Raw genomic sequence first — 11012 nt, forward strand, 5'->3', positions numbered from 1 at the left:
GAAACACTCCTTTAGGATTTCAGATCATGAACATATAATGATGACAAATGAATATGATAATAGCCACACACACACACACATCATATTTTTGCTTTATCATTTATATTCTTCTATGATCTGGATATCCCTTATAGCCTTGTCGTTATGGTGAGTTTTATTTTCCCTCTGTTGTTTTATTTTCCTTACTTCTTGCAGTTTTCATTATTCATCTGTGTTATTAGTTCTTATGATCTCAGTATGTTCATATTGCAGATGGGAGGATGCATGAAGTCACCAAGCAACCGCACCCTTATGACATTTGGAATCACACAGCTGCATCACATGATTTTTTTTTTTTTTTTTGGGCCTCATGTTAACACATGAGAACCTGAACAGTCTGTCACATAGGCGCGTTTTCCACTTCATTTGAATGTGGTGTACAAAACAGGACATGCTGCTTGTGTCGACCAACACGGATAGAAAAAAAATATAAACTCAAGCGTGGCTGTAAAGGATGGTTAACCACTTGAAGGTGTTAGCTTCCCGTTTTACTGCAAGTTGTACTTAATGTGATAATGAAATCAAACATTTGAGTTAGATTACTTCCACCAGTAAGGGAGCATGAAGCGTCAGTACTGCTGTTGCTATGGTTACCTGCACTTTAACATATATTGTACAGCACTAAAGAGGTCTTAAATGTGCATGTGTTGCACATTCTACTGGTGCATGTAAGATGGCATAAAACAAAGACAAAATTATGAGCATACATTTATAATCAGTGTATCATTGAAATTGGAGTATCTAAACCAAATCTTACATTAACGTGATAAAGCAATTAATATATTTCAGGAAAATATCCTGACCTGAAGCTGCAGTAACATGAAATTGTGTCTAACTCGAGCTGAATTTGTCGAAATAGACCTCTGCAGACAATTTGGAGAACTTGTCGGTTTAACTTCTGTCCCTTTCCATAGCCATGGTTTATGTAAATTCTCAAATGAAAGCCGGTATTCAACCAATGGCCCAAGTCCTAACACACACAAACTAATTTCGGATGTGCATGTTTTGTATTTTCTATCTTGTTTTCCGTCTGTAACTTGTTATTGCTGCCTATCTTGACCCGCAAAGTCTTGAAAAAGAGGTTTTTATTCTAAATGAGACTTTCGAAAAATTGACATTTAGGATTAGGCCTACAATTTACAAGAGCGTACACTTTTAATTTCCCCATTTAGGGATTAATTAAGTGCTTCATTCATTCATTCATTCATTCATTAATAAATAACATTACACAGGGGCATATTTCAGCAGTTCTCCATTGAAATTGGGGTGAACCCTTTTCTGCCAGCAGGGTTATAAAATAATGATAAAGGCCAACAGCTCTATTAAAACCACAAACAACGTGGCTCAGTTGAGCAGAGAGCTTCCATATCTTAAATATAGGACTGAGCCTTTAATAATTGATGTGGACTTACATAAGAGACAAAGTGTGTGCTACTGGATCTGGTTCACGGGCAGGGATTTGGCTTGCAGAGGGGTTCCCACATTTCACTACATTTTATTTTTAGTCATATTTTATTATTTATTTTTTCGACACCAGCATAACGTCCAGTGTGTTTTGCTCAGCCCATTCAGGTGTCAGGTGTCTCTGTAGGTGTAGGACTGTATGGTGTCCACGCAGCGCCGGAGGTTATCCTTTACACCTATCCAATAATCCTTTGCGCCACAAAATGTTAGGAAAGGGGGACAAATGTCTATCACAGTTTCACCTCAACTTATACATGATGGAGGATTTGATTAAGACTGCCGACATGCGGTTTTGCAATGATGTCAATGCAGAGAGTCATCTCTGTTACAGATACATTGGACATGGGTTTTATTTTTTTCATATAGTTCATTATTTTTCTGTTCAATATTTATGGTTCCTGACTTCTGTAGTACTTGTTTTCTTTTTTCCCCCCCTTTCTGTACTAAATTTACCGTTATGCACCAAAATACCAAGGCAAATTCCTTGTATGTGAAAACCTACTTGGTAATTAAACTGATTCTGATGACATACAGTATTTTAATGGGAAGATTTCTAAAAGAACATGTCTTTAAAATGCTGGGGTCAGTAACAGACAGCTTTGACTCACTACAGTTATCAAGTTTGTCATTCCAACTGTAATACAGTACAAGTTGCATTAAATATCGTCTCTTCAGGCTAATTATAAAAACTGACAAAATGTGAAGACCTAAACATTAAACCGGAGTGCAATAAAAAGATCTGAGTTTCTTCAAATAAAATGCATATAGGTAAAGGTACTTTGTCACATACACATAGCTAAATTCATTCTCTGCATCTAACCCATCCCTCAAGGGAGCAATGGGCAGCCATTTACAGTGCCCGGGGACCAACTCCAGATCTGAGTGGAGAACCTAGTACATGTTTTTTTGATGGCGGGGGGGAAACCGGAGCACCCGGAGGAAACCCACGCAAACATGGATTCGAAACCAGAACCTTCTTGCTGTGAGGCCACAGTGCTAACCATTGGGCCGCCATGCTGCTTTAGCAGAGTAAAAACATAAGACAAGATATGTTACCATTATATTAATATGAACTGAAAAGTAGCTCAGTATGCTACAAAGCATCTCTCTTCATTCATACATTCCCTACAGTTCAGAGTTCAGCAGTGACGGAGCAAACTGTTCTCAGGCCGCTTCGATCTGTTCCAGGTGGTTGAGACTCCATCTGGGGAGTCTGAATCACTAACGTCACAGTTAACACTCTTTGCAGCCTCGTTGTCAGTGTAGCAGGTTGTTCTGAGGTATTGTCTCTTCAAACCCACTTCCACTTCGAAAACCACATATGCATATGAAAGCTGTGTTAATACCTAGAGGTACATCTGATGCAATGGCACAATACGTAACCTGTACATTACAGTATAGTAATCACTTCAGAACAGCAGATTTAGAGTCACAGAAAGAGAGCTTTTATAGAGCTGCCAGTTTGAAACCAACATTTGACAATCACACAGGGAGATAGTCATCAGCCAAGGGGAAACACAGCGACCGGTTTCTTCAAAGACAACAGCCTCAGTCGCCCCCAATTCACTGCAACCACGCATCACATCATCTGGGGTTAGGGGTGTAACGGTACACACAAGTCACGGTTCAGTTCATACCCGGGGTTTAGGAGTCACGGATCGGTGTGAGTTTGGTACAGCTGGGAAAACTAAATGCATAAGGATGCGTGTCTTTTCTTTTTCTAATTTTGTCTATTTCATCATAAAACACATACATTTAGTGTTCAGTAACAATAATTGTATATCACACCATTACGGAGCGAGTGGTTTACCTTTAACTCTACAGTAAAACTACCTGGAGAGTGGCTAACACGTAACAGAGGTGAGAGTGACACCTCGGGTTTACGCAGAGCCTTCTTCAGTAAAGAATCCAACTGGCTGTAAAAAAATAAAAATAAGATGCTGAAGAGGCCTGAACCTCCTACGGGACATTAAGAGGACAGACACACTGCGTCAGCATAAGTCACCTCCTGTGGTCATCAGAACCTCAGCCGCAGCTCCAGACACAAACAGGACACTTACAGTATCTGTGTGCAGGTAAACCTGACTGGATGTCCTCTGCCGGGAGGTTCATCGGAGTGAAAGCAGTAATTATTAACAGGCATTATTTATTAGGATCATTTCAGCAGCATGTAATGAAATGTTGGACCACCAGTGGCTCCATCCATCTATAATCTATAACTATCCCTCATCCTGTGCAGGGTGCCTGAGGCTGCACCCAATCCCAGCACATACTGGGTTACACCTGGACAGGTCGCCAGTCTATTACAAAGCTGATATTTGTACTAGAGCTGCAAAGACTAATCGATTAATCGATTAGTTGTCAACTCAAATTAATCTGCAACTATTTTGATAATTGATTGGTCGGTTTGAGTAATGTTTTAAGACAAAAGTAAAAATTCTTTGATTCCAGCTTGTTAAATGTGAATGTCTTCTAGTTTCTTCTCTCCTCTGTGACAGTAAACTGAATATATTTGATAGTTGTGGCCCAAACAAGACATTTGAGGACGCCGTCTTGGGCTTTCATAGCCTAGAAATCTAGACGCACCCTAGCGGCAGCAAATTTAATTTGCAGCCAGGGGGGTCTAGGCACTCTCCGTTGGCTTGCGAGCTGGAAAAACCAAACTCTGGTCAGGCCAATCACATCGTGTACAGAGTCAGTGGGCGGGCTTATGGCTGCTGCTGCTGCTGGGAACAGCGGTCTTCTGGAAGACTTGGAGTTAAACTTTTCTTTGAGAAAAGAACAAAGAACAGCACTGAAGAAAAAAGGAAGATGTGTTCGGAGTTTTGCCGACCGGATACGCCAAAAGTTGAATCTATCAACTAGCGTTGCTCTGCCTGGTTGTAGCGCTATCCTATTGCGTGCAGAGGGAATTTGAAAGACAACCGTTTATCTTGCCCCTCGGATTGAGCCCTGCCAATGGTGAGTTCCCAGACCCAACATCTTGATGTGGGTCTGGCTTGTCAGGCTACATTTTTCACCATTTTCTGACATTTTATAGACCAAACAACTAATCGAATAATCGTGAAAATAATCGTCAGTTGCAACCCTAATTTGTACGTTCAACGCTCGTACAAAATTCCGTATTCAAATAATGGCAGTCTTAAATAACAAGCACAAGCAAATAAAGACAAGTCGCTAAAGGTAAATAAACACTGAGGGTTTGGCATTACCTGTAGCTTTACTACAAAATGGTACTTAACACTTCCTGTGGATTTTTCACATTAAAAGCTAACCAATAAAAGGAAAGCTGAAAGACAGGAGTGGAAACCACACCCACCCAGCACAAACCACACAATGCCGGTCTGGTGTTGGTTTTGAAGTCCATTCAATATGTCATTCATTTGCATTCATATGCTGACTTCAGGGTTTTTCCACACTGTTATGATGGAATTATGCTTCTCCGGGCTGCAGGTAAGCAAACATACAGGGTGCAGTTTGTGTCTACGAGTAAGCAGAGTCACATTTAGCAAATCATAATGTTCACAAACCGTTGAAGAAATTAGGAAACAAACCACTACATCCACGTAACAAACGTTAAGTGCCTTGAGGAAGAATTTAGTTTCTTATTCTCTGCTAGAAGATTACTTGGTCGTCGTCTTATGCGTATTCCATTAGCATAATTTCAGCTTTATAGCCACAACTGCAAATAACAATTATTTCCACAAGCAATCAATCAATCTTGTTGATATTTTCTCAATTCATTGTATAATAGTTGGTCTATAAAATGTCAGAAAATAGTGCAAATGTCCATCACAGTTTATCCTGAGCCCAAAGGGATTTGTCCAACCAACTGACCAAAACTAAAAGAAGTTTACAGTGATATTTAAGAAAAGCAGCAAATCCGCAAATGTTTGGCATATTTTCTCATATCCTTCTGTTAGCTATATTAATCAGCTAATCGTTTCACCTCAAGTTATAGCGACTGTATGTTTGTCGCCTCGCCTGAAGTAAAGACCACCTCCATTACTGCTAAAGAGCAGAGGAGCCATTTCTCACAGCAAATGCCATTATATGTAGTGTAGCTATTGTTAAGGCCGTTATCCATTTACCAATAACATCGCATGACAAGATGCATCAGGATCTGTGTGGCAGACCACCTCAGCTGAAACATTTCATTGGCAAAACCCTGTCGTCATCACGTGCACATTCCTGTGAGGAATCCAACAGAATCTAACACATTTTTGACTTTATTTAAACCCACCTCTAAATTTAACCTGATGAAGGTCTGGGGACCAAAAACTTTTGAAGTGAGTTTTTGATTCACTGCAACTGTCAAAAAGACTGGAGGTCTCCGCCTCCATATTGATCCAGTAGCCTGCATCAGATCACTGCATCACTAATTATCTGCTTTCAAATTAAACTCGTTTTGGTAGCTAATGACAGACCAGGTGACTCACACCTGGTTAAATAGAATGCATGCATCAGTGAAAACAAACACATTTGATCAAAACTAGGAATTTTGTCCATTGGCTTCCAGTAAACAACAGAGTCTCTGCACCATGGCTCCCTTCAGAAATCCCCTAAAATTCAACCTATTTCACTAAAACAGACAAAGTTTTCCTTGCAAGTCATTTTCTTTGCAAGAGCTTCTCGGTTTGGTGAATTAGCAGCAGAGGAAAACAGAAGGAGCAATGCCCTCTTTTGGAGGTCACAAGCTGAGGAGTCACCATGAGCCAAGACGCGGGATCCCCCCCTCCTTTCTAACGCAATAAGGCAGGACACACCCAGATAGAGAGGGGAGGGGGGAGAACGAGATGGATGAAATGAGAGGAGAGGAGGGGGGGAAAAAAGAACAGCGCTGCTACTGGTGCTCACCCGCCCATCTTTGCAGATGACGTAGACGGTTCTTCGTGAGCTGAACGCCCGTTAATGAAAATAAACCGAGCTCGGTATCGATTTTTTTTTTCCTTCTTCGCCTTCGTTCACTGACGCCTGTAATTACGACAGCCTGGAAAGCAGAAGTACTAGTTTATTTGCGCTAAATGTGGGCAAACCACTTCAGCGTGCTCGTCCTGAAAGGCACCGCATTCATGACGACAGTGAGGACATACCAGAAATACACACATTTAAATATTGAAACAGGAGTAACAACCGCAGAAACCGGCGTTCGCTGAAAAAAAAGCATTTTTTTTATTTGTATTAAATGATCAGAGACCGTGTAGGCCTAATTTACGGATGACCAAGGGTTCTTTTTGTTACCAAGGGAAGTAGCTATCACTCTGAAAACAAAAAACATTGTAGGCAGGGACTATGAGCAAACTGTTTCCAGACACTCGGGAGACATCCGCAGGCGGTCTGATTCCTGCCTCGCAACCACTGCAACAGTCGGTATGCCGTTATGTCGTCCGGGGAGACCCGTCACAATTGCGCCATTCAGAATCTGACCATTTGAATAACATGTCCTCGTTAAATAGTGGACATGAAGATTTTATAGATCTTGAACCCCCTTTTAAGAATCACTGGAAACGGCTCTTCAATTCGGCATGCCTCTAGTACATGTACAAACATCGTACTTTACTAAAATTATAACTTTACTGACTGATACACACTCACGGTCTCCTGGCTGGAAAACACACAGCTGTGGGCGACAAAGATTAGCGAGCACTGCGTAACATGTCTAAAAGTTGATGTTTTGATCGAAATTATGTGCTATTCGATCTATTATAGATGTGGTCATTTCTAAACGATCGTACAATGCCACAATGTAACGTTAGGCTATGTCTTAACGGGTGTTTTGATTTGTCGAAAAGCGATGTAGCGAAGTTGGCGTTTAACGTCTACATTTGTGAATGGAGACAGCGTTGCCTGCAGACTAGAGAGAGGCACGTTTCGGGGCTGTAACCTAGCTGACTGTCAAGACGTTTGACGAGAAGAAAACGGTTAGACAACGTGCCTGGGGGTTTTGTGAGACACTATAAAGATGAATCTCGCGGAAAATACAATACAGGTTATAATGTCGCTTAACGGAATAGTTGTGCGTTCACACCTGTGGAAAATGTGTCTGTAGTTGGTGTCAAGGAAACAGCGGTTGTGAACGTTACCCGGATGCTAAGCAGTGCGGACACGACAGACTCATTAAAAACACGTTTAAAAATCACTTTAACGGACACCGGCAGACAAACGACGTCTCGCCTTTCAGTCACAAGTGATTCTAAAGAAATCCGAATTGTGGTGATTAAAGTTTTAAAAACAACGAGAGAATAGACTGTTACCTCCACTCGGGGGATCCTCGTCCAAATCACGTCCTGGGGTTGTGTTGGTGAGGCAGAGCAGCGTTTTCACTTTAGAGGGGTTTGTCCATTTCCCAGCAGGGCTCCAACTTGACAACTGCAGTGGTGAATAATGGTTGACAGACCGGGTCGGGGAAAAGATCTTCAACGTCCCTTTTGTTCCGACGTTTAAACCGGTTTCTTTGACAGTAATTACATTGGTGGAAGCATCAGCTCTGCTCCTGCAGCGGCAGCCCAACAACAAGAAGGAAAACAATCCAGATTCATTCAGAAATCAATCCGGGTAAAATGAAGAAATAACTCTCCTTCTTTCTCCTGGAATAGAAGCAGAGGAGGGTAAAGGCTCTGGCAACAAAGAGCAGATCCAGTAAATTAGGACTGGTTATGTTTGTGTTGCAGAGCGGTGGGTGGGAGTGGAGGGTCCGATACATTCAAACAGGGACCAGAGAAAAGAGCCAAAGTCCGGGTCAGCGTCTTTTCCTGGCTAGCTGGGGGAACTGAGAGAGGGAAGTGAACTGGTGCTGGAGACCGCGAGAGAGGGAGGGACCAGCCCGGGATTACCCTGTTTTTAAGGTGGATCTATGAATTAATTAGGTAGGCAGGCAAAAACCGAGCCCTTGCTATCGAGAACATCAGCCCCGGGGTGAACATCCAGGCTGAAGCCCTGGAAACTTGAGAGGAAGAAGAAGGAAAAACAAAATCCACATCTGGATCTCTTCTGGAGAAATGTATGTGGCTCACATATCCGCCCACTGCAGAGAATCAAATCAGAGATACTATCTCATTTATTGTTAGCTACATTACATTACACTATTAGTAGGCTATGCTCTTTTTAAACTTATTTTTCTAGGATAGGCTACAAGAGAAAGGATTGCCACTGTTAGGAGACGATACTTTCGAGAATAATGTCGAAATAGCCTACATTAAGAAAAAGTCATAAAATGTCAAGATTAAAATTATATTATTTCAAGAATAAAGTAATCATATTTCAAGATGAAAATAATATTTTTTCAAGAAAAAAGTAAAAATTTCCAGGAAAGGGTCAGATAATACATCTTTCTTTCGGGATTAAGTTGTAAAATGTCTAGAATAACATTATTTTGATAACAATAATCACAACAAATTGTGATATTTTAACAAGAAAAAGTGGCTTTCCAAGATAAGATATTTAGAGAGAGGATTGCTACTGTGATTTGAAATCAATGCAGATTTTAAGAATTAAGTCAAAATAAATTGAGGAAAAAGTTTTAAACAAAATAATTGATGAAAAAGACATATATCCAGGAAAAGGTTGTATAGCATTTAGAGAACAAAAAAGTTTAGATATTTAGGGAAGAAGAAGTAGCGTAATATTTCGAGATTAAGTCAAACTATTACAAGAAAAACAAACTTGTATTTTGAGATATGGGTGTAGGTACCTGATGTGCTCGGCCTGCCAGATCGGCTCAGGCTCCTGCCTTAACAGATGACATATATCACTACTAACACATTATGATTGGCTGAATGTCGGAAAGTGTGTTTACACAGTAGCTATAGCATTGTGCTTTTCTGCTGTGAATTTAGCGGAATAATTCTTCCAATGTGATCACCCGTAGTTTAATATTTCCATGTTCAATGTATTATAATATTTGGAATATGATCAATAAAATAATTACACCATGCTTTCATACTACACTGGTTACAGAAAATGAGCCGAACAAAGTTGTCAATCATCTGGCGATAGCAATGTATTTCAAGAGACTGTCCATCCACCCGAAAAACGCTCCCAGAGGTTGTTTGTTCAAGCAGCAATTACGACCTGTATTTACCTTTCTAGAGGCGGCGCCCACTAGTGGCCGTAGTAGGCTAGTTATGACAGGAGCAAAGCAGGAAGTAAGGTGATGAAGTATAGACCCTTTGCACGTGATGTCACGCTCCACTCGCGCGAATTACGAACGCCATGACGGACGGCGGAAGAGCTATGCTGTAGATGGACGGCAAGCTAAACTCGTACGTTTTCGTTCGTGTTTGTGTTCTCACATTCACAATCTGCAGAGTAATCCTCACCAACACAAGCATGTGTATGTATTGCCTTTCTGTTTTAAATGAGTGATAAATAAAATTATCCTCAACCAGCTAGCTGCCGTGCTAACCAGCTGTCCTGCTAACAGGTCCAACTCGATGAACCAAAAAATATCGGTTAAAATGGCATGGAAACTAGCTTAAAAAAAAACAGAGTTAATTGCGGGTCTGCGGAGCTCCTACCCCGGCTTACTGACGAGCTAGCTGCAGCTAGCTTTGGACTGCTCGCTAGCTGCTGCCCATCGCGTTGTAATATCCGCGGTCAAATCTTAACATAGGCTACACAGCGAATATAATCACAGATAAGAAGATGGCTAGATGTTACAATTATGTGTGGTTGTTACTGATCATAGACACTCCGTGATTTACTGCATGGATTAACGTGTGATAGATAATTAATGACTGCACTTCCCAGAGTTGGGATGTGTTCAGGCATCCATTAGGAAGTTGCATTGGCACACCCAGTGAACAACGGTATGTGGGTAGCCACGACCGACCATGTCCTCTAAAAACACGGGCTATGTGTTATATAAATCTTTACTTAAGTAAAGAATAGATGTTAATACAAAATAAACCCCTAGATTGATGTCTTAAATTTGCCATTATGAGGTACCTCCCCCCGCCGTTAGCGTAGCATCGCGTACCTGTAACCCAGCCAGCTACAAAGAACTGGTAAGCATCCAGACTTTTAAAAGCTTTGAGATCAGCACCAGTATTTGGGGATACCCCGTTTACCACATAGTGGTACAGAATGTGTGGACTGAAGTTGGGCAGACTCGGTGATTTAATGAATTTATTTTTAAAGTGCTCATATTATGCTCATTTTCAGGTTCATAATTGTATTTAGAGGTTGTACTAGAATAGGTTTATGTGGTTTAATTACCAAAAAACACCATATTTTTGTTGTACTGCACATTGCTGCAGCTCCTCTTTTCACCCTGTGTGTTGAGCTCTCTGTTTTAGCTACAGAGTGAGGCATCATACTTCTATCCCATCTTTGTTGGGAGTCGCACATGAGCAGTAGCTAGGTAAGGACTACTAGCCAGTCAGAAGCAGAGTATGAGGGCGTGCCACGCTAGCAGCTAGGCGAGCATTATAACGCGTGTTACAAAGTGATGCACGTTTGTCTCTGAAGTAAAGGCTGGACTACAATAGAGCTGTTTGGAGCAGTTTGTG

At 41.2% G+C, this 11012-nt stretch overlaps 1 protein-coding gene across 1 annotated transcript in view; it reads right to left on the reverse strand.

Annotated features, from left to right (window-relative positions):
• LOC144517220 (plasma membrane calcium-transporting ATPase 1-like) overlaps positions 1-8289 on the reverse strand; it is a 103507-nt gene extending 95218 nt beyond the window's left edge. Inside the window, exon 1 of the mRNA XM_078249183.1 lies at positions 7758-8289. The gene's annotated coding sequence lies outside the window, so the exon portion shown is untranslated. The remainder of the gene's footprint in view (positions 1-7757) is intronic.
• Between the last annotated feature and the right edge of the window lie 2723 nt (positions 8290-11012).

The sequence above is a fragment of the Sander vitreus genome, chromosome 4 (genome assembly GCF_031162955.1).
Source record: "Sander vitreus isolate 19-12246 chromosome 4, sanVit1, whole genome shotgun sequence".
Lineage (NCBI taxonomy): Eukaryota > Metazoa > Chordata > Actinopteri > Perciformes > Percidae > Sander > Sander vitreus.